Source organism: Artemia franciscana, chromosome 8 (assembly GCF_032884065.1).
Source record: "Artemia franciscana chromosome 8, ASM3288406v1, whole genome shotgun sequence".
Lineage (NCBI taxonomy): Eukaryota > Metazoa > Arthropoda > Branchiopoda > Anostraca > Artemiidae > Artemia > Artemia franciscana.
In genome coordinates this window covers 26,988,193-27,012,613 of record NC_088870.1, presented here as the reverse complement: position 1 = coordinate 27,012,613, position 24,421 = coordinate 26,988,193, and the positions used below count along the sequence as shown (strand labels likewise).

The window sequence follows — 24,421 nt, the reverse complement described above, 5'->3', positions numbered from 1 at the left end:
TTTTAATTCTGCTCCTTACTGTCAGTTGAAAAAACTTTTTCGTATTTATTTTTTCATTGTTTTTTTTTATAAATAATGCTAGAAAATCCTGCGCTCCCTTCATGGAAATTTTCATCCCCCATGATAAATTCTTCCAAGGAAAGATCCCCCAACATATCTCCCTCTTCTCAACCCCCCCCCAACCAAAAATTCCCCCTGAAAACGTCTATACACTTTCAAATAACCGTTACTATCTGTAAGCACTGGTCAAAGTTTGAAACTTTTAGCCCCTCCCACGGGGACTGTGGGGGAGTAAGTGGTCCCAAAGACATAATTATAAGGTTTTTCGACTACGCTGAATAAAATGGCTATCTCAGAATTTTGATCCGGTGACAAAATAATTAGCGTGGGAGGGGTCTAGGTGCCCTCCATTTTTTGGTCACTCAAAAAGGGCACTAGAACTTTTCATTCCTATTAAAATGAGCCCTTTCACAAGATTCTAGGACCACTGGGTTGATACGATCACCCCAGGGGAAAAAAAGAAGACAAACAAACAAATAAACACGCATCTGTGATCTGCCTTCTGGCAAAAAGCACAAAGTTTCACATTTTTGTAGATAGGAGCTTGATACTTCTACAATTGGGTTCTCTGATACGCTGAATCTGATTATGTGATTTTCGCTAAGATTCTATGACTTTTAGGGGTTGTTTCCCCCTATTTTTAAAATGAGGCAAATTTTCTCAGGCTCGTAACTTTTGATGGGTAAGACTAAACTTGATAAAACTTATATATTTAAAATCAGCATTAAAATGCGATTCTTTTGATGTAGCTATTGGTATCAAAATTTGATTTTTTAGAGTTTTGGTAACTATTGAGCCGGGTCGCTCCTTACTACAGTTCGTTACCACGAACTGTTTGATAATAGTCCTAGAAGGTCGGGAAAGATTGCATTCAAACGGAAATTAAAGTTCTAGCGCCCTTTTTAAGTGATCAAATAGATTGGAGGGCAACGAAACCCCACCCTACGCCCCTTTTTCCACAAAGTTATTTGATCAAAATATTGAGATAGTCATTTTGTTCAGCATGCTTGAAAGATTCAGTAACTGTGTCTTGAGGGGTAACATGAACCCCAGAGTCCAGGGGAGAGGTTGTAAGTTATGAAATTGGTCTATTGCTTACGCAACGTGGGAATCATATAGGCATTTTATTAGGGGGGGTTGTTTTGGAGTGGGTCTCTATAGGAGAAATTTTCCACCGAGAGGGAAATTTTGGGGAGTTGAACTTGCCAAGGGAAGTTTTACACTAGGGGGTTTTGACAGAATTCCTGTACGCAATCGTTTTTATTTGTCCTACTTTCTCTTCGCCAACTCAATTTTGCATGTGGAAATGTTCCGAGAGAAATATCTGGGGGCTATTTTCACCTTGTTAGGATTTCCGGGGAAAGTTTCCCACGGAAGGGGTGATTTCTGGAGTGATTGCGAAAATGATTAAAAAAGTCTTTCTCAAATAAAAGTATGTTTGGATGGAATTTAAGGGAGGGGACTATATTTTAGACTGGGAGAACTTTCCACGGAGGAGTTTCCTGTAAGGGGAAGGAATCTATCACGGATGGTGATCCATTATTTACTTTATTTTTCATTATTTATGTTATTTACTGGTATTATTCGAAATTAAGGAAACTTCAGATTTTTTTTTAACTGAAAATAAAGAGCGACATTAAACCGCAAAATAAAACAGACATTATTCCGTATACGAAGGGGTTTCCCCCGCTCCTCAATACATTGCTCTTTACGCCAAAGTTTGACTATTTGTCCCAATTTCTTAAGAACGACTCCTGAAACAAAAGAGCTGTTTAATTAGAATAGGAAGATTTTTTAAAAGTGCTAAGAGCTTTAGTGTCAAGAACAAGGTATTAACAAGTGGGCAGCCACTTCATATACGATATAATTTCTGCTCATTTTGAGTTTTAATGTTGCCCTTTGATTGAAGTTTAAAAAACTTGTTTGTTTTATACTACACAAGATGTCAAACCTAACGCAAACAAAAATTTCTATGAATGAAGGAATGAAATAAGGCGATCACAAACTACGATCATAAATGATGCGCCCTCAACAGCTAGAAATTTCGAAAAGCCATTTTGTTCAAAATAGCCAAAAGGTCAAACAGTTATGCCCAAGGGGATGCCATTCCCCCCTTAAAAAAAATTGGGCAATGAATGTAAATTTTGCATTTTTTTCATTTTCCCATGCAGGATATATAATTGCAAAAGCGGAAATATTTGATGTTGGCTGTGTCCAAAAAGTCCAAATGTATCGAGGAGAAATTTCGGGGAATTTTGACGGATATATTGAGCTAAATAGAAAAACACTATGTGCATCGAATTAATCAAAAGGACCTTTCAACAGTATTTTACGAACTGATAAGGGTATTAACTTGAATTTTTTTTTACTGATATCGCTACTGTAACTGCAAGTAGTACCCCTTTAATACATCCAACGGGGACCCTACCCTTCGAATCCTGGTACCAGCACTTTTTTCAAGACCAAACAGACCGGAGGTTCCCCCAGTCCAGCTATCACCATAACTAAAATCATAGATGGTGTTTATGTTAACTACAGTTATTGATGGTGATATGTTTTTCCTTTCGAAAAACACATTTTTTAGCTTCTAAGCAGCTTTTCCAATGGATATATAAAATTTTCACCTATTGTAGGAATCGAACATGAGACCCAAGATTTTGTATGGTAAAAGAACGACGCTTTATTCAACTGAGCCAACAAGTTATCGATGTTACTAGGTTCTTAGAAATAAATTCTAGGCAATCAATGTATTGTTTCTAGGTGCTAGCCACCTGGTTTTAAGCAACGCTGTATCATGCCAAGTTAATAGGCAGTAGCTATGCATTGAGATAAATGGTTCAGGGGAATTTATTGGCCTCATTCCGGCAGCTCTTTGTTTCACAGAATTTCTTGGTTTGTTTCGTAGAGTTTCAAGAACAATGTGTTAGTCAACTGATTTAGCAAGACAATGATATTATTATGTTCTTAGAAATATATTCAATGCAAATGCTATCAATATGCGTTGTTTCTGGCTGCTTTTTTGGCATCATTATGTGAATATGCATACCAAAGTAATTTGAGATGATTTCTAGGCAGACATGTTCTTTTTGTATGCTATTGGCACCAAACACACTGTTTCGTGTGATGGTCAATGATACTTGTTTCGGTCCCGAAAATTGTAATGACTATAACCGGCGAGGTATCCTTCTTTTAATGTAATGGTCACAAGCACCCTGGTTTTCATTACTGGGCTTGTGCATGAATTTAGGTCCCCATGTTCCGTTCCGAGGATCCATGTCTACATCAAAGGGCCCCAATGCCCTCCCATCTGTTGTCCACCAACTCTTTGTTGGAACTTAGAATCGTTTGGGACATTAATGTTTTATTCTAGGTTTTTTGAACTTAGAATTTATTTTCGAGCTGATAATATGTTTTTTTAACTTATAATTTTTCCCTCGAATCCTTTTGAGGCAAATCTTTTTAGAATCCTTTTGAAAACCTCTACTTGTTGCTTCACTGTTTACTCTAAGAGGTGAAACCAAGACAAGAGGGGCTTTTATGTTTTTTTATGGCAGGGTTCATTTTCCTTAATGGTATTCTAATATAATGAGAAAAACGACTATTGAACGCATCGCTGTTTATGCTACGATTTGAAACTAGAACCAGAGTAGTTTTGAGATTGTTCATAGGCCAGAGTTTATTTTTTCTTCGTGACATTCTAAAACCAAGGGAAAAAACGACTATTGAATGGCTAGCTGTTTACGCTAAGAGGTGAAACCAAGACTGGTGGAGTTTTTCTTAGAGTTTTCATAGACCAAAGTTTATTTTTCCTAATGATATTCTACACATAGGCCAGAGTTTTTTTCAACGACATTCTAATAGCATGGAAAAGATCGACTATTGAATACCTCACTGTTTACGCTAAGAGGTCAAACCAAGACCAGATGAGTTTTTGAGATGTTTCATAGGCCATTTTGTTTAAGAAAAAAAATTTAATAAAAGCACTTTTGACTACAAAATACTCAGCTAGCTGATAAATTCCGATTGTTTTAGTTACCAAGTGCGTATCAATAAAATTTAAGAAACACACTTTTTAGTACAACAAACTCAGATACTTGGTAAATTCCAAGTCTTTTAATTGGTGATTGAACATCAAAAAATTAATCAAGCACTGTTGCATAGAACAAACTCAGCTAGTAGGTGAATTCCGAGTATATTAGCAGCTGACTGAGTATAAAAAATTTAGTAAGAGCTCTTTGAACTAGAACAAAACCAGGTAGTTGATAAATTCCGAGTTCTTTCGTTGCTGGCTGAATATAAAAAAAAATTATAAAAGATCTTTTACTATAAAAAAGTCAACTAGCTTGTAAATTTCGAATGGTAAATTCCAAGACAAGGGGAGTCTTTTTAGATTTTTTATACACAAGAGTTTATTTTTCTTATTGACATTCTAATATCATGAAAAAGAATGACTATTGAATGTCTAGCTGTTTACTCTAAGTAGTGAAACCAAGACCAGAGGAGTTTTTCTTAGATTATTAATAGGCCAGACTTTACTTTTTTAATGACATTTTAATAGCATGAAAAATGACAACTATTGAATGTTTACAGTTTACGCTAAGAGGTGAAACCATGACCAGAGATGTTTTGAGATTTTTCATAGGTCACAGTTTGTTTCAGAATGACATTCTAACACAGTACAAAATAGGTACTATTGAATGGCTAATCTTTATTGCTAAGCGGTGAAACCAAGACCAGAGGTTTTTTGAGATTTTTCATCAGCCAGAGTTTATTACTCTAAAAAAAATAAAAGCTCTTTCGACTACAATAAACTCACCTAGCTCATACATTTCTAGTGTTTAGTTTCTGGGTGAGTACAAGCAAATTAAGCATAACACTTTTAAATACATCAAAGTCAGCTGCTTTGTAAATCCCGAGTCTTTTAATTGGTGACTGAATATCAAAATGTAAATAAAAGCACTTTTGCAAACACTAAACTCAAAAAGTAGGTAAATTCTGTTTAGTTGTAAATTGTATGTTAGTTGATGGCTGCCTACTAATAATTACTAAAAACACTTTTGCCTACAACAAACTCAGCTAGCTGTTAATTCTGAAAGTTTTAGTTACCGACTAGACATCCAAAAAATTTAATAATAGTACTTTTGATTACAACAAACTCAGCTATTTGGTAAATTCTGAATATTTTAATTGGTGACTATAAGAACTTAAAAGAGGATTTCCCTACAAAGAACTCACATAGTAGGGAAATGCCGAGTGTCTTAGTTGCTGACTGAGTATCAAAAATTGAATAAAAGCACTTTTCACTACAATAAACTCAGGTAGTTGGTTAAATTCCTTGTCTTTTATTTGCTGGCTGAGTACCAAAAAAATTAATAAAAGCCCTTTTCCATACAACAAACTCAGCTAGTAGTTAAATTCCGAGTGTCTTAGTTACTGACTGAGCATAAAAAATTTAATAAAAGCACTTTTGAGTACAACAAACTCAGCTACTTGGTAAATTCCAAGTATTTAATTGGTGAATAAGCATCAAAAAATTAAATAAAAGATTTTTCACTACAATGAACTCAGGTAGTTGATATATTCCAAGTGTTTTAGTTACTTGCAGGTACAAATGAGTACCAAAAATGAAGAAAAATACTTTTGTCTACAACAAGCTCAGCTAGCTGGTAAATTCTGAATGTTTTAGTTACGAACTACGAATCAAAAAATTTAACAAAAGCCCTTTGGAGTACAACAAAATCAGTTACTAGGTAAATTCTGAGTCTTTCAATTGGTGTTTGTGTGTCTTTTTGTCTATCTTTCCTTGTGTCAATGTGTCTTTATTCTTTGATCGTGTGTTTGTGTGTCTTTCTGTGTGTCAAAGTATATTTTACCTGTCTGTTGGTGTGTCTATGTGTCTTCTTGCCCATCTGTCTGTGTGTCTATGAGTGTCTTTTTGTCCGTCTGTCTTTGTGTATTTGTGTCTATCTTGCGAAAAAAAAACCTCAAAAAATCCAATTCCCAAAAATAATGTTAATTTTCAAAAAAATAATTCAAGTTTGAAAAAAATTTCAAGTTAAAAAAACTCAAGAACTAAGCTCGCAAACCAACTGAAGGCAGTGTTTATGACCTTTATAGTTTTGATGTTGCTCTTTACCGTCCCCTGAAGGTCCAGGCTCAATAAAGTTCCATGGGTTAAATTCAATAGTTCAAGAGCGGCTAGTAGGAATTGGTGTTCTCAAAACTAATGATAATATATTATTTAGAAACACATACAATTCGATCAATGCTCTTTTTAGTTCTGATATTTTCTTTACCGTTGAACCTTCCCCCTCCTCCTCCCTATAAGAGGGGTAAGATTTGCTACAGGCTAAAGTGTTTTATCATAAACTTGTTTATAAACAAGCTTAAAAATTTACAAAAATAGTTTTATAAAAAAAACATATATACATTATATGCAGGAGCAATTTTTATTGAGTGTCAATGCATCACAAGGAACTAAGAACTCTAACAACACGAAAGGGAAAGCCACCACCGATTCGGGCCGAAAGAAAGAAAACATGTGAAATACTTTCGAAATATGTTATCTCCTTTTAAATTAGCTAAAAATACATAAGGCGGGGATACAAATCTGATTCAAAATGAGAATTAGCTACCGAATTTTCTCCTGGAACATTAATAGAAAGGTACTTATCGAATCCCTTTTCTTTCGTAATTATTGCAGTCCCATGACCTATTGCTGATACAGGAGCATTTCCTGTCGGAAGACTGCCAAAGCCTGCTTCCACTGTTTTCTAATTTTCATCTTCTCTTTCGTAGTGCAATTGTGAGACAGAGAGGCAGGCCATCTGGCGGTCTTGCTATCTTATCCTGATTCCCTTGCAATTTATTAGCGGAGACTGATTCCTTTATTGACGCTAAGCTTAAAAATCATGTAGTAATTAATGTATATCAGCCTACAAATTACAAAAACGAACAGTCTGATTCAAGGTCTACGTCCACCTACAAGCTTCTACGCAAGTTTCTTAAAAATTATAATACAGATATAAATAACACAATGTGTCCCCGGTCACAACTCTTTTGGAGCTGGGTTACTCCTGACTATTGTGTATGGCCTAAAAGTGACAACTTCTCATACATTGGTCCAATTTTCTCAAACTTTAATATAGACCATGTTATAGCTTTGTTCGACACTCACGAGGTCGAAGTTGTAAAATAAAGGATTCTATTCAGACCACCTTCCTATCTGTACTTGCTTTTGCTCCTCCCATGTGTGTTGGTGTTGACTTTTAGATGTTGCCCTTGATTTCTTTGGAATGATCTAGATTTTTAGAGGCTAAATATGATTTCTAGAGCTTGGTCTTTGTTTTTACAGTTTGGTCTGGATTTCTATGCACTGGTGATGATTTCTAAGGATTGTTCTGGATTCCTACTTGTTGATCTCTTGATTTTTGCGAGTTCGTCTGGATTTCTAAGCATTGATTATGATTTCTATGAGGTTGCTCTATGTTTCTACTTATTGATCTCTTGATGTCCTCGGATTGTTCTTGATTTTTAGAGATTGGCCTTGATTTCTTCAGTTTAGTCTTGATTTTAATTTAACGTCTTGAAAAGACTTGAAACGTCTTATAAACTGTCTTGAAGAAAATTGTCTTAATAAAATTCCCCCGCTTAATTAGTGGGCTCTAACACCTCCTAAAACCTAACGAAAACAAATCTATGATGTAATAATCAAACTATATTATATAACAACCAAAGTAAACACTCCCTATTACGTAATTAACACATGTATCTCTTTGAAGACATTACCTTTTACGTAACATGCGCCTTCATATATTTTAGAAAATTAATAATCCCCGGTTCCTGAGAGAATCGCCGTTCAACTTAATTAATTAAAGGAAAAAAGGAGTACCGGCTACGGGTGTCATAAAAATCAGTGAGGCATCACTACTGTCCCATTGTAATTGCTGGTGCAAAAACTTTATGGTATCTTACACAAAACATTTTTTTGTCCTATTACGTAACAATAAGAAAATGTAACAACCAAACCCTATTACATAACAACCAAAGTAAACATTCCCTATTGCGTAATTAAAACCTGCATCTCTTACAAAACATTCCCTATTACGTAACATGCACCTTCATATCTCTTAGAAAATTAATAGCATTTGGGTCTTGAGGGAATCGCCGTTCAACTTAAATCATTACAGGAACAAAGGAGTAGCGGTCATGGGTGTTACAAAAACCAGTATTGTATCACTACTTAGGACGTATAATCTACTCTTGGCTAAGTGGAAAAGTAATGCAACGGTCATTTTCAGTTGTCCAGCAATCAAAATAGTATACCTGCAATCCCTTGAGGACGGAATGTGAGATTAAGCGGTAACTTTCGAGGAGATTCTTATAGGGGGACTGGAGAACAATGTGGACCTCGAGTTTCATCTTGAAGAAGGGAAAAAAGAGGGGCTGAACAGTCTTAGTCCCAAATTTGTCTAAAAGTTTTTGTACTTTTGCCTCCTTTGAGACTAGAATCTACCAAGGTACTTTCGTTAAACCAGGTCCCTAATGTCTCAAAAACAGCTTAATAAATCGATTTGAAACTTCCTGAGAGTGTTAAGGGTCCAAATGGAAATAAAATTTTGACTTCAGGGAGAGACAAATCGAAAGCAAAGCGAAAGACATTATGTGAATCTTGGCTACTAAAATTGGATAACAACAGACAGCCATTTACCGATTGCTATAGCACTAGTACCAATTTCTACTAAAACTTGAGGGGCTATTGGCAAGTATTTTAGTTTTCGATTGAATATCCTTGGTTAGTGGATATCTTTTTTTTCCATCGAGACAAATCTTTCTGGGGTTGTTAATGGGATAAAAAAAATTATTCCTTTTTTGGTAAATAAAATACCTTCATGTCTCAAGTGGTATCTTATTCCTAAAAAGTATATCTCGAATAACTTGTCGAGCCTGGGCATTTCTGACGTATACGCTAAAAATATATCGTATTTTATTGCTATTATTTGATCTTTTTAAGAAACCATCGTGCCTCGAGTGACATTCTATGGCTAAAAAATATATTTTTAGTAAATTGTAAATCAGTGGCCTTTCAAATGCATGCGTTTAAAATATATCGCATTTTATTACTATTGTTGGATCATTTTAAGAAACTTAGGTAGCTTTCTTAATAAATAAGATACCTTCATGCCTCAACCGGCATCATATACCTAAAAAATGTATCTCGAGCATCGCCTGAACTGTGGGAATCTCAGACAATTGAACTAACGACATGAATTGTTAAGCGGGTATTAAAGGTAAGAGAATATTTAACCTAATTTGTCAATTAGGTTAAAATAATTGACAGCTAACTTAGATTATTCTGGCAATTTGAAAATACATTCATTTATTCATTCATTTATTAAACACTGAATACACTATAGAGCTTATAATACACCATGTAAACACAAGATCCCCTGAAGTTAACTTGTTGGGGGATCCATTACATTTAACACACTATACCAAAGATAAATTAATTTCATACACATGTAAAGAGAAAAAGAAGAGAAAAAAAAGATAAGATAAAATACGAGAAAGAGAGAGAACCAGACAAAACTAGACCTACGTTGCCCAGGCAACGTGAAATGTTGCGGCAACCTTTGTCCGGCTTCGCCGACTAAAACGTTGCGAGAGCAACACTTTGGTTTTGTTTCTTCGCTATCGATCAGTAATCACATGATCAAAGGCTATTCCTCAGCACTGAAAAAAAAACAACAAAATAATATCGAAAGAAGGGCCTAAATTGACTTTGCGGCCAGTTGAATTTTATGCTTTTCAATCGTAGACATCATGACGGATGAAAACTCGCAACAATTTATTATATAATCTAGTTGGTATTATAAAGCTATCCTTAACTTTTCAGGATCAAAATATCATAGATGACATTCTATTAATTATTACGAAACTATCTCATTGTTTTACATTCTCGTTTGTGCTTGTTTCTTCACTATCGGTTAAATGATGAAGTTGTCAGCCTATCGAAGTTTTTAAAACGGTATTTTCAAACAAGAACGCAATCATTTATCACATGACCAAAGGCTATTTCTCAGCGTTGAAAAAACAACAACTACAAAATAATATCGAAAGAAGGGACTAAATTGACTTTGCCGCAAGTTGAACTTTATTCTTTTCAATCGTGACGGATGAAAACTTGGAACAATATCTTATATAATCTAGTTGGTAGGATAAAGCTATCCGTAACTTTTCAGGATTAAAATACCATAGGTGACACTAATTATTACGAAACTACCTCATTGTTTTACGTTATCGTTTGCACCCGTTGCGTAAACACTTAATTCTGTCAGATTTTAATAGATCGAATACAATGTGCACCAATTTGCACAAATTTCTAGCCCAAAGTGAACAGATTCTTACTTACAAGTCCCTCTCCCGTGATAGACATCAAGTTCACCGGAAACAAATAAATGGGTACACCAACTAGCAAAAGTTGCAAACCTTTCATCGCTGAAGATGATTGTAGCCCAACAGCCGATTAGTACTTACAAGTCCCCTACATGTCTTACCACTGGAACCAAATTGGTTTAACCATCAAATACACCGGAAACAAATAATAGGTACACCAACTAGCAAAAGTGGCAAACCCCTCATTGCCGAAGATGATTATGAGCTAACAGCCGTTTCTCGCCCAAAGTGAACCAAGTCTTACTTATAAGTACCTCTCCCATGATAGGCATCAAGTTCACCGGAAACAAATAAATGGGTATACCAACTAGCATAGTTGCAAACGCCTCATCGCTTAAGTTGACTGTAGCCTAACAGCAGATTATTACTTACAAGTCCCCTATATGTCTTACCACTGGAACCAAATTGGTTTTACCATCAAATACACTGGAAACAAATAATAGATACACCAACTAGCAAAAGTTGCTAATCCCTCATTGCCGAAGGTGATTATTACCTAACAGCCGACCGTTGCATACAATCCTCTATATGTCTCACAATTTGTATCGGCCTAGATTTCGTTTAAATTAATTCCATTAACGGAAAAAACGTCGGTAAATAGACCGCAGTGTAAAATGAAGAGGTAAATTGGTTGGCATTGAATTCCATAATAAAATAGAAATGTAAAGCGGGTATTTCTTACCAGCTGTGGATGAACACTTTGGAGTAGATAACTTTCGAGAAAGACTACATAGTGATAAAAGGTATCTACTTGATGACGACGACCCGAGAGGGTGCCACTGGAGAACTTCAGGTAACAGCCCATAGAAACCCTTAAAGGAAAGGCAAAGATTCCTTTTGGCAATAATAATATCAAGTGTATTAAAACATGTATCTGCATAAAGGTTGGTAGAAGGGCGTTGTCCAGGAAAGTGAAAAGCAGCCTTTAATGCTCTGTTCTGCGCTCTCTGAAGAGAGTGAAATGTAGATTTGCTGATATTTCCCCAAACAGCGAAGCAATAAGAAAGGCTCGGAAACACAACAGCAAAATATAGATTAAGCATAATATTAGGTGACAAAACTGAATGGCCACGGTTTAGAATTGAAATTTGCCTTAAAAGGACTGAGCGCGTGTGTGCTATATTGGTTTTAAATGTAAAAAAAGAATCAATGAACACTCCTACGAATTTAACTGTAATAACCTGGGGGATTTATTTTCACTATAAAACAAATAGATCATATCGCTGGGCTCCAACATACGATATGGCATTTTAAACCTCATAACCGCACTTTTTTACTGTTAAGCACCATGCCAATAAACAGGCACCATTTTTGACAATATCAAGAAGGTGGGGAGCTCTCTAGAATGCCAAACTAAAATGAAGCAAATGAGTCTATAAACTAAAAGAGTCTACAATGAAAAAGTTATTGTCATCAGTGAATAACACTGGGTGAATAAAATAATCAAGACCATTCACTAGACATTAATATAAACAAGAAATAAAAAGAGACCTAGCACCAAACCTTGAAGAACTCCTTTTAAAACTGGTAAAGGTGTAGAAGTGGTTTGTATACCGCTCGTGTGTTATTGACTTTTTCAAATTTCTATTTGAATGTTTCTGACTTTTATTTGAAAATTATGTTTGTGTGTATTTGATATTTTAAATTTTCTGATCACGTGTTTACGACATTTAGAAAATTCCCTTCACTTGTTTCCGTAGGAGATTCACTTATTTCTTCTTTAGGAGTGTTTTATTTCCGTGTGTCTTACTCTTTCAAGCTTCTTTTCACGTGTTGGAATTTTTGAAAAATCCTTTCGCATGTTTTGACTTTTGAAAATTGTGTTCGCGTGTTTCTGAACTTTTCAAACCTCTGTTCAAGAACTTCATTTTTTTAAATTCGGTTGGCGTGTGTCTGACTTTTTAAAATTTCTATTCTTGTGTTCCTGACTTGTTGAAAATTTTGTAAGCACATTCTAAAATTTAAAAAATATTTCGTGACTTTCTAACTTTTTTAAGCTTCTGTTCACATGTTTATAACTTTTTGAAAATTCAGTTCGTATATATCTGTTTCTTAAAAACTATGCTAACTTAATTTGACTTTTTGAAAATTCTTTTTATCCGTTTTCTTTTGTTCAAGTGATTTTCTTACTTTTTGAAAGCTCTGTTAGTTTGTTTCGAAAGCTAACATGGAGATACTCCAGTTAAAATAATCAAGAGGTAATCTGACGATGAAAATTCTATTTGTGTTTCTGATTTTTTTTCCAGTTTCTGTTGGCATATTTCTGACTTTTTAAATGGTCTATTCACTTTTTTTACTTATATCTTACGTTTGCTCACGTATTTCTGACTTCTACAAATTTGTGTTCACCTATTTCTGACTTTTTGAAAATTCAGTTTGTCCATTTTTGAAGTTTAAAGTTTCTATGCAGAAGTTTCTGACTTTTTGAAAATTCTTTTCGGATGTATCTTACTTTTTGAGAGGCCTGTTCCCGTGTCTCTGACTTTTTGAAAATTTAGATAGTCCTGTTCCCGTACTTTTGACTTTTTCTACATGTTATACTATTCACATGTTTGACTTTTTTTTACAGTTCTGCTCACATATTTCTGACTTTTGAAATTCTGTTCAGGTGGAGTTGAATTTTTCAAGTTCCCGTTAACATATTTTTGACTTTTTAAAAGTTTAACTCGCGTGTTTCTGACTTTTTGAAAATTCTTTTCGTGTGCTTTTCACTAGTTGAAAATTTTTAAAGTATTTTTGACTTTTCAGAAATTCTCTTCGTATTTTTCTGACCTTTTTAAGTTTCTGTTGACATGTTTTTTCTTTGAAAATTGCGTTTACGTGTTTTGCTGACGTTTTTAAAACTCCATTCATATTTTTTAAAATCTAACATGGGGATATGTAACCTAGATTAAAATAGTTAACAGCTAACTTAGGAAAACTAACAGAGGGATATTTAAACTAGATAAAAATAGTTTACAGTTATCTTAGGTTAATCTTACTTTTTGAAAATTTTTCCCGTGTGCTATTAAGTTTTTCAACTTTCTATTCTTATGATTCTGACTTTATGAGAATTAGATTCGCTTGTATCTTAATTTTGAAAGTTCTCTTTCTCTGTTTTTTACTTTTGAAGTTTCTCTTAGTGTCATTGATTTTTTCTAAAACTTTGTTCGCATGTTTTTAACTTGAAAATTCTGTCCATCTGTTTCTGAATTTTTCAAATTTCTCTTTGGGTATTTCTGACTTTTTGAAAATATGGTTCGTGTTTTCTTGACTTTTTGAAAGTTCTGTTCGTGTGGCTCTGATTTGTTGAAAAAATTTTAAGTTTGTTTTGACTTTTTAAACATTTTCCGTGTTTTTCTGAATTTCAACCTTCTGCTTACATGTATTCAACATTTTGAAAACGGTTCGAGTGTTTCTATAATTTGAAAAACTTTATAAGCCTGTTTTGGCTTTTTGAAAATTTACTTGAAAATTTACTTCACCTTTTGATTTTGTTCTTGTGTTTTTCTGACTTTTATAAAAAAAAAACCTGTTGGTACATTTGGACTTTTTTTAAGCTTTTCTTGACGTGTGAATATTTCGAACATTTTTTTCTTATGTTTCTGTTCATGTGTTTCTGACATTTTTCAAATCCGGCTCGAGCTTTTCTGATTTTGAAAATTCTTTTCATGTTATTTTGACTTAAAGAATTTTGTAAACGTTTTTTAACTTTTCAAAAATTTTCTTCGTGTGTTTGAGACTTTTACAAAATTGTATGCATGATTTTCTGACTTCGTCAAAATCCTGTAAGCGCGTTTTGAATTTTGAAATTTGATTATTTTTTTTTTTTTTCTAAAGTGAGTTTCACGACCCTTTGAAAATTGCCTTCGTTGTAGACAGTTGCTCGTTATTATTTCAAGAAAGTAAAGATGCCTAAATCCTACAGGTTGACTCCAATACACACCATTCTTTCACTTGTGAAGTACCTTGAGGACTATTTCAGCTTTCGTATTAATCAGCAGAGTTTTCCCTATGATCTATAACTGCTTTTGCTTCAAAATACATTTCAACGAGTGGACAGACAAAATGGCCCCCAATATAAAATATTCTTTTACATTGGATACCCGCTTAACAAATAATGCCGTTGGTTCAATTGTCTGAATTTCCCATAGTACAAAAGTTATTCGAGATATACTTCTTAGGCATATAATGCCGGTTGAGGCATCTTATTTCTCAAGACTAAAACCAAAGTTTCGTTAAACGATCTAACAATAGTGATAAAATCAGATAAATTTTATGTGCATGCATTTAAAGTGCCGTTGCTCCACAAGTCACTCAAGATATACTTTTTAGCCATAGGATGTCACATGAGACATCAAGATACTTTTTTCTCAAGAATAAAACCTAAGTTTCTTAAAATGAACTAACAACAGTATTAAAATTAGGTATATATTAAGTGTATGCGTCGAGTTACTCGAGTATTCAGGTTACTTGAGATATAATTTTAGACATAAAATTCCACTTGAGAGATGTAGGTATCTTACGTCTAAAGATTGAAATCTAACGTTTCTTAAAACAATCCAACAATAGTAATAAGATCAGATTTTTTCAAGCACATGCACTTGAAATGCCATGATCCACAAGTTACTCAAGACATACTTCTTAAACATAGGATGTAACTTGAGGCATGAATTTTTTTTATCAAAACCGAAATCTAAGTTTCTTAAAACAATCTAACAATAGTAATAAAATCAGAGATATTTTAAAAGTTTGGGTCTGAAATGCTCATTTTCCCCAAGTTACTCGAGATATACTTTTTTCCCATAAGAATACATTTGAAACGTGAAGGTATCTTATTTCCCAAGACTGAAACCTAATTTTCTTAATACAATCTAACAATATAAATACAATAAGATATATTTTCAGCGTATGTGTTTGAAATGCTCACAGTCAACAAGTTACTAGAGATATAATTTTTAGGTATAGGATGTCAGTTGAGGCATGAAGACATTTTATATCTGAAGACTGAAACTTAACTTTCTTAAAACGACCTAGCAATAGCAATAAGGTAAAACATATTTCAAGCGTATGCGTCTAGAATGATCATGTTCTACGAGTTACTCTAGATACATTATTTAGTTATAAGATGCACTTGAGACATTAAGGTATCTTATTTCTCAAAACTGAAAGCTAAGTTTCTGAAAACAATTCAAAAATAGTAACAAAATAAGACATATTTTGAGCTTACTCATTTGAAACACCCATTATCCGCAAGTCACTCGAGATATACTTTTTTGTCATAGGATGCTATTTGAGGTATGAAGGTACTGAAGCCTAATTTTGTAAAACAGTTTAACGATAATAATAAATTCGGATACATTTTAAGCGTAAGCGTCTGAAATGAATTTTTCCACACATGTTACTTGAGATTTACAATTTAGCCCTAAGATACCTCTTGAGATATGAAGGTATTTTATTTCTGAAGAATAGTAATAAAGTCAGACATATTTTAAACTTAAGCATTTGAATTGACCATGATCTAAAATTTACTCGAGACACAATTTTTATCCATAAAAGGCCACTTGAGAGACATGAAGGTATCTTATTTCTCAAGACTGAAACCAAAGCTTTTTAAAATGACCTAACAATAGTAATAAGATTGGATATATTTCAAGCTTAGGTGTCTGAAATGTCCATTGTCCATAAGCTACTCGAGATATAATTTTTAGGTGTATAATGCCAGTTGTGGCATGAAAGCATCTTGTTTGTCAAGACTGAAATCTATTTAACAATAGTAATAAAATCTGACATATTTTAATGGTATGCATTTGAAATGCCCATGGTTAAAAATTTGATCGAGATGTAATTTTAGCCATAGGATTCCACTTGAGGCATGAGAGAACTTTATTTCCCAAGACTGAAACCCAAGTTTTTTTTAAACGATCAAAACTAGCATTAGAATCAGATACTTTGGTATATTTTCAGCGTATTTGTCTGAAACGCTCGTGTTCCACAAGTTACTCGAGATATAATTTTTAGCCATAAGATACCACTTGAAAAAATGAAGTTAATATATTTATCAGGATTGAAACCTCAGTTTCTTAAAAAAGTCTAACAATAGTAATAAAATGCGATATGTTTTAAGTGCGTGAATTTGACATGTCCATGATCAATAAGTTATTCGAAATATACTTTCTAACCATAAGATGTAAAATAAGATATGAATTCACCTTATTTCTCAAGACTGAAACATAAGGAGGACCCTGCTTAGGGTACTCTTTTAGGGGGTGAGCCATGGATGTACCTGCAACAATGGAGTGCCACGTTACATGGAGGTTTTTGGACTACTGAGTTTCATGGCTTATGATAAGCCACGGAACTTTTAATGCTAAGCATCATGGAATGTCACAGGGGCATAATGAGCCACAGGAAATGGAGCTCCAATGGCCAGGATTTGCTGCGAGCAAGGAAGTGCCATGGGGGTCACGGACTATAAGAGCAAGGGTCAAGAGGGTGCCATGTGGGGGACAAGGAGGACTCACAGGCTACGGGAGGGCCACGAGTCATGTCATAGGTTTTTACAAATAGTCGATGACAGATTTGCAAACTATCAGAGTACATATGCAAAAACAAAAGCCCTCGTCTAGGTTGTATCCATTAAGTTATAGCAAAAGATTTTATTTTTTTATTTTTTTTAGCAAAAAATAATATCCACCGACCAAGGATATTCAATCGGCGAAAACACTATCTAGTCACGGACTATAAGAGCAAAGGTGAGTAGGGGGCCATGTGAGGGACATGGAGGGCCCACAGGCTATGGAAGGGCCACGAGCCATGTCATATATGTTTACAAATAGTCGATGACAGATTTGCAAACTATCAGAGTACATGTTCAAAAAACAAAGCCCTTGTCAAGGTCGTATCCATTCAGTTATAGCATAAGATTTTATTTTTTTATTTTTTTTAGCAAGAAAAGAATATCAACCACCAAGGATATTCAATCGGCGAAAAAAATATCTGGCAGTAATCCTTCAAATTTCAATTGAAACTGGTCTTAGTGTCTCTACCTAGTAACTGCTGCAAGAAATATCACAGGAAGGGTGCCGTAGTAGTTATTTAGGCAATACTATTACCATTGACATTCATTTCAAAGGTTCATTTAAGTAATGTTCACTTGTTGTGTGATAAAATTATGTACAGCACATCAGGTATTATGAAAGAAGACCAGCGGTCATTGTTCTTGCTGTGTTTGGGAGTAGACCTGGTCCCTCGGAAAGTGTAATTTTACGCCCAAATTTTCTAACTTGCCTCGAACCCTGAGTTAAAGGAAATAGGTTTTAGGAGGAAGGTGGTATTAATTAATCTGTAATCTCTCTTTGTTTGGATTGACCCTTAATATAGATACTAACAACAATTCTCAACTGCTCACTTCTTATTGCAGAAATTTTTTATCTTTTTAACATAAAAGAATATATTCAAATGCTAACCGGCATAAAAGGTGGAGAGGGGCGGGGGTATCTTCAGTTTTGTTGGAGAATTTGCAGGTGGATAAGGAAAGTATTGCCAAAATATTCATTTAAATTGGCGTTTAAATGAAAATACTGGGTTTTATGTTAATTTCAAATATATTAAACAGCTTGTGTCAAAGAATTGTAAGCAAAGAACAATCAATGATAATGAATAATCAAATTTTTATGGTGATTCTAAAGCTATAAAAATTTGCAATTTCAAATTTATTTCAGCAGAAGTTAAAAACCTAGGAAAGTTCGCTTGATTTTGCGAGAAAAGGGGAAACGCCCCCAAGAAGCCGAGTGTTCTTAAATAAAATTTTACCATTGAATAAGGTATATCAGAGGTTTCAAGCCCTTATCTAAAAAAAAAAAAATGTGAAATTTGATTTTTTTTTTAGAAGAATGGTTACGGATTCGTGTCTATTTGTTTGTTGTTTTTTTTTCGTAACAAAACAAATGATCTTGGTATTTCAGGAATAGTATCTTTCAAAACTTTTGGATAACAAATGCCTCATCGCTTGGCATTGCCTCCTCTGCAACTGAGAAGCTTAATGTATAGTTTCTTAATACTTTTAAATAGACCGGCTATATTAGAATTTTTATTCGATAGCAAAATGGTCCTCTTTTTTACAAATCGTAGTTTGATGCCACAAAATGGCAGTAAACGCAACTTCTCCGTTCATAATCTCTTTAACTACTAAAAAAGGGCTCTAGAACTTTTGCTTATCGTTCGAATGAGCCCTCTTCTAGCCTTCAAGCGTCATTTGTTTGATTCGATGACCCCTGGGAAAAAACAAATTAACACGGATCCGTGACTTTCTCTCTGGGAAAAAAATGCAAGTCATTACAGTTTGTAGAAGCTTCAACTTCCACAATAGGGTTCTCTGATATGCTGAGGGATTTTCATTCAGATCATTTGCCTTTTTGCGGATGTTTTGTCTTTTTACAAAAATCAGGCAAACTTTCTCAGGCTCATAGCTTTTGACGAGTGTAGCTTTGAACTTAATTTATTTTATATGTTTGAAATCAGCGTGAACATTCAATTTTTTGCTGTATCAATTGTTATGGAAATTTCTGTTTTTATAGTTTCGGCTACTATTGGCCCATGTCACTCCTTATTTATAGTTCGCTACCACTAACTGTTTGATTTGAAAAACAAAACTTCTCTTTTTACTTCATGCCATCACTGAAAGAACCTTCACTGACCTTTTTCAGTCGGTTGATTCAAGTGGTTGTTCATAATTTTGAGATTAAGGACTACAGGGTGCTGATGATATAAAGATGTCATTTTTCATCTTTTACCCTTCCTACAGCTATGGTGTTCTTCTCTTAAACCCTTATGAACATCATATTTTATTTTAATTCACATAATCTCTTGGAAAACCCACATCGATCGGGTTAGAACCTCTTGTGCAAGAAAGCTGGGCAGTAACCTTTGCTCAAAAAACGTTCTACCGCTCAGCTCAATCTTCTTACTTTGATGTTTTTCTTCTTTTTTTTCCAACTAAAGCACTGTGATAAAGTATATTTCCAAAGTTAAGCTTGTTTTGAGCAAAGGCCTCTTGCAGGTTAGCAGGGGTATGCATATAAAAGTGAACCCACGTTATTTAAAATAGCCAAATATTTGGTATACTAATTTTTTGGATACGCTACCTATATTGAAATTTTCATATAGATGGCGCAAAATGTTAACAGGACGCTGAATATAGAAATAAACTGTCGAATTGCAATTTCAGATTTGAACCAAACTTTAATGTTCAATTAAAATTCCTGGACAGCAGTGATTTTCTGGAATGAGTTTTTGATACTAGTTTAAATCTCGAATTTTGGGTGGATTGGGAGGAGGATCATTTCTTGTGAGTTGAAAATCTACATAATTTTATTTTTTCCATAGGGTTGAAGCCATTCATGCCCTTATTTAGCAGAAGTCCATATATAGACATGTATTCACATTCATGTAATCCACTTTTGTTAAAATAATATGTTGAAGTTCAATTTTACTACAACTGTTTCTTTTTTTAAGTATATATATTCACAGACATTTACTAAAAAGAGTTTTGTTTTCTTTTTCTTAATTTTACAAATATCTATTTCCAATTAATTTCGCTCGGCCCCATTGACATTCCCACTAAGCTGCTAATCGGTCGGAGAAAAAATTTGGCCTCTTTTTGGTGCAAAACAGTTCAACAATTTCGGGTGTAAATCAGTAAAACAATTTTTCCCATATTTTTTTGGTCTGGGAGCCAGCGTATTAAACTGGGTGTGTTCCCCCAAAAGAATATTTTCCTCGATGTATTCACCTACCGAAAATCCTACTAAAAAGTATTAAGATGAATCTTTCAAGGAATGTGTATGCTGGTGATGAGCTAAATCAAGCAAAATGTTAGTATGTTGGCTCTCAAAAGGGCGTAACAGTTGGAACTTTCAGGGTAGGCCTATGTTGTAGAGGATTTTGAACTAACCAAACGGCACTATATGTATACTACTAATACTACTGCGATTGCTACTAGTAATTAGGCTAAGGGTATTAAGGTGAAACTTTCAAGAAAAGTTTAGGGGGATTTTCGATGCAACAAAAAAAACTGTGTGCATGCAGGATTTCGAAAGGGCATATAAACAATGTCAAGCCAGCGCACAGCCATCATGGAAACTCTTAAAAGAGCCCATTTGATTGAAACTTAAGAGTTCTTGTACCTTTTTCAGGAGTCAAAAGTAATTATAGAACAAGGAGCCCTCTCTCAAACCCATCAAATTCTCCAAACATATCCAATCAAAAATTTTGGTCAACCATTTTATTCAGCATAGTTAAAAGGTTCAGTAGCTATGTCTCTGTGATGTTGTGGGTTTCAACCCCCCCCCCCCAAAAAAATACATCAGAGCAAGGGCAGTAAGCTATATAATTTGCCCATTTTTGATTTAGTATTTGTCACTGGGAAAGAGGGTATGCTTGACCTTTGGTATTCAAAAAGACCAAGTGCATTCAAGAGAAGCTTTCAGAGAATGTTGAGGGGAGTGTTTAACCTAATCAAAACATTTTGTGTGCATACATGTTGGGAGATATTGAACCAGTCAAAAAGCAAAGTGTGCATGCTATTACAACTATTAACACTACTACTGCAACTACAACTACTACTACAACTACTACTGTTACGAGCACTGCTACGACGGCTACTACTATTTCTTCTGAAGCCAACGATATTACTGTGAAACTCTCAGGTAATGTTGAGGGGAGTGATTAACCAAATCAAAACATTTAGTGTGTATACATGTTGGGGGATATTGAACTAGAAAAAATGCAAAATGTGCATGCTACTACAACTACGAACACCACTACTGCTACTACAACTACTACTATAACTACTAATGCTACGACCACTGCTACGACGGCTAATAATATTTCTTCTGAAGCTAAGGGTATTATTGTGAAACTTTCAGGTAATGTTGAAGAGGATAGGGAACTAAATTTAAACACGCTATGTGGATGCAGGTTATTAAAAGCTGTAACAGCTATATTTCAGGAACAACTATGAGTATCAAATAGATTGACACTCATAGTTGAGTATCAATCTACTTGCCATTGCAAATTACGGAGGATATTGAACCAATCATAAGCTAGTATATTTATACTACCCCGACTACTTCTATTACTACTGGTAATAGTACTATTAAGGCTTAGTGTATTAAGGAGATATATTCAAAAAATATTGGGGGGTATGTTAAATTATGATGAAACACCTTGTATGTATGCAGCCTGTCAGATGCTTTATTAGCAGTATATCAAGAATGCGCTAGAATATTAGGTTGAAACATTCAGTGCATGCTGAGGAGTGTTTTGAGCATGTTTAGGAGTTTTGGGAATGGTATTAACTTTTATTTTTCAAGAAAACTTGAGGAGGTAAAAAAATAAATCAAACAGCACTGTGTGTCCAGATTTTAAAGAGGGCGTGTGTTATTCAAGATTTTGTGAAAATATTTCTTCAACATATAAAGTAAGCCAAACTATATATTCTTGTAGGACAGCAGCGAAAGGATTTAAATATTCTTTCCAATAAAAAATACCATGTCAATATAAAATAAACAAAAAACTTTTTCAACAAAATAAGTCTTACATAGAGAAATAAAGAGCTATAGTAAACCAAAATATCAGCAGAAATGAATTTAAATAATTTTCCAAGCGTGAAAATCCCACAAATCACCATCAATTAATAAATGAAACCCAAAGCGAACAGAATTTACGATGAATAGCCGAATAAAACTCAAAACAAGCAGAGACTAAGATATGTAGGACCTACGCCTTCTCATGACCAGAACATAATTTGCAGTTAAAAAAAAGAATGCAATTTAAATGTTTTAATATTTAACTTTAATAATTCCAAAATTATTAGGAATTTTAAGGAATTAGTTCAATATATATATATATATATATATATATATATATATATATATATATATATATATATATATATATATATATATATATATATATATATGTATATATATATATATATATATATATATATATATATATATATATATATATATATATATATATATATATATATATATATTTATATATATGTGATGAGTAGGTTTGAGTTTAATTTATCTTATATGCTCTAAATCAGCATAAAAATTCAATTTTTTGCTGTATTAATTGTTATGGAAATTCTTTTTTTTTTAGTTTCGGCTACTATTAGCCCAAGTCACTCCTTATTTATAGTTCGTTACCACTAACTGCTTGATTTGAAAAACAAAACTTCTTTTTTATCACTTAATACCAATCAAGGAAAGGACCTTCACTGAACTTTTTCGATTGGCTGATTCAAGTGGCTGTCCATACTTTTTGAGGTTAAGGACTTCGGGTGGTTGATGATTCAAAAGTCCAATTTCTCATCTTTTACCCTTCTTAAAGCCACACTGCTCGTCTCTTAAGACCTTATCCACATCATATTTCATTTGTTTTTGTCCTTTTAAAACCTGAAATGCCAAATTTTGCACTGGATTGATGTGTAGGAATGATTCGCCTGACTGGGATAATGACTATCCGTGCTATCCGTACTATCTCGATAGCTTGTGATGAGCTTATAAAAATATATCATAGTAGTTTCTTCATAATTAATTGTGTCATTTATGGTATTTTGATCCTGAAAAGTCACAGATAGCTTTATAATACCAACTGGATTATATTAGATATTGTTCTAAGCTTTCATCCGTCACGATGTTTACGATTGAAAAGGATAAAGTTCAACTGGCTGCAAAGTCAATTTAGTCCCTTCTTTCGATATTCTTTTGTTATTGTTGTTTTTTCAATGCTGAGGAATAGCCTTTGATCATTTGATTACTGATCGCATTCTTTTGTTATTGTTGTTTTTTCAATGCTGAGAAATAGCCTTTGATCATTTGATTACTGATCGCATTCTTCTTTGAACATAACGTTTTAAATTGCTTCGATAGACTGACATCTTCAGCGTTTAGCCGATAGCAAAGAAACAAAACCAAAGCGTTGCTCTCGCAACACTTTATTCGGCGAAGCCGGACAAAGGTTGCCGCAACACTTGACGTTGCTCAGGCAACGTAGGTCTAGTTAATCCTTATACTTGCCAAATAAATGTAATGGAAGCTGCCGCATGTATTGTAGATTTTGTTCAAGGTACGAAAGAAGAACTAGAGTTAGAAATTTTGGACTTGATAATGATTTTTTCCTATAATCTTTAATATCAGAGGACTCTTGGAAGACCGTGGACATAAAAGGTTTCCATTTTGAAAAGAAGTGGCACATAAAATTTGGTCCTTTTTTGGTTCTACGTATTGATTCGAATCCTTATTTTCAAACATGAACTTCAAGAAATCAAGATATAGATCTCGACTCACCGATGAGCCTTTTTTACGTTTTGTTAATACATCTCTCTGAGTTTATATAACTTGAACAACTATTTTATTATTTGAAATAGTTTTGTTCATCATATATTGATGAATAATTAATACAAGAAAATAAATTAAAGGAATGAGAATTTATGGAAGGAGTTTGTTGATTAAATATAGTTGGTACCCGTCACTCTACCGATATTTTAGAATGTGCTCTAGAGTACAAAAAGGTTGGGAACCCCTGGCTTAACGTTTTAAGTTGACACTTTCAGAGAATGTTGAGTAGGATGTTGAAACAAACCAAAAGATGCTATGGGGATCCTGGTTGTAAAAAAATGTACGCTTATGCATATTATCTCATCAAACGGCTAATGGGAGTGAATTAAAGCCTTGGGGAACTCAACTGAAGCATTAAAGAAATCTCAGAGAGGGGATGAAGTGGATTCTAAATTTTTATTTGGGAGGACCAAGGGTTGTATATCAAGAACAAAAACATCTGAAGGAAAATGTGGCCGGATGGAATCTTCGTGCCATTTTTTTTTCTAATGTTGAACTGTTTAAAAAATTTG

The 24,421-nt window shown here is 34.0% G+C and overlaps 1 protein-coding gene and 1 long non-coding RNA gene across 2 annotated transcripts in view; one reads left to right on the top strand and one right to left on the bottom strand.

Moving 5' to 3' along the window:
- The window catches only part of LOC136030225 (trichohyalin-like), a 185,779-nt gene that overhangs the window by 159,811 nt on the left and 1,547 nt on the right, over window positions 1–24,421 (bottom strand). The window lies entirely within an intron of this gene.
- Window positions 19,736–24,421, top strand: part of LOC136030227 (uncharacterized) — a 60,465-nt gene continuing 55,779 nt past the window's right edge. Inside the window, exon 1 of the long non-coding RNA XR_010618216.1 lies at window positions 19,736–19,843. This is a non-coding gene — a long non-coding RNA (uncharacterized LOC136030227). The remainder of the gene's footprint in view (window positions 19,844–24,421) is intronic.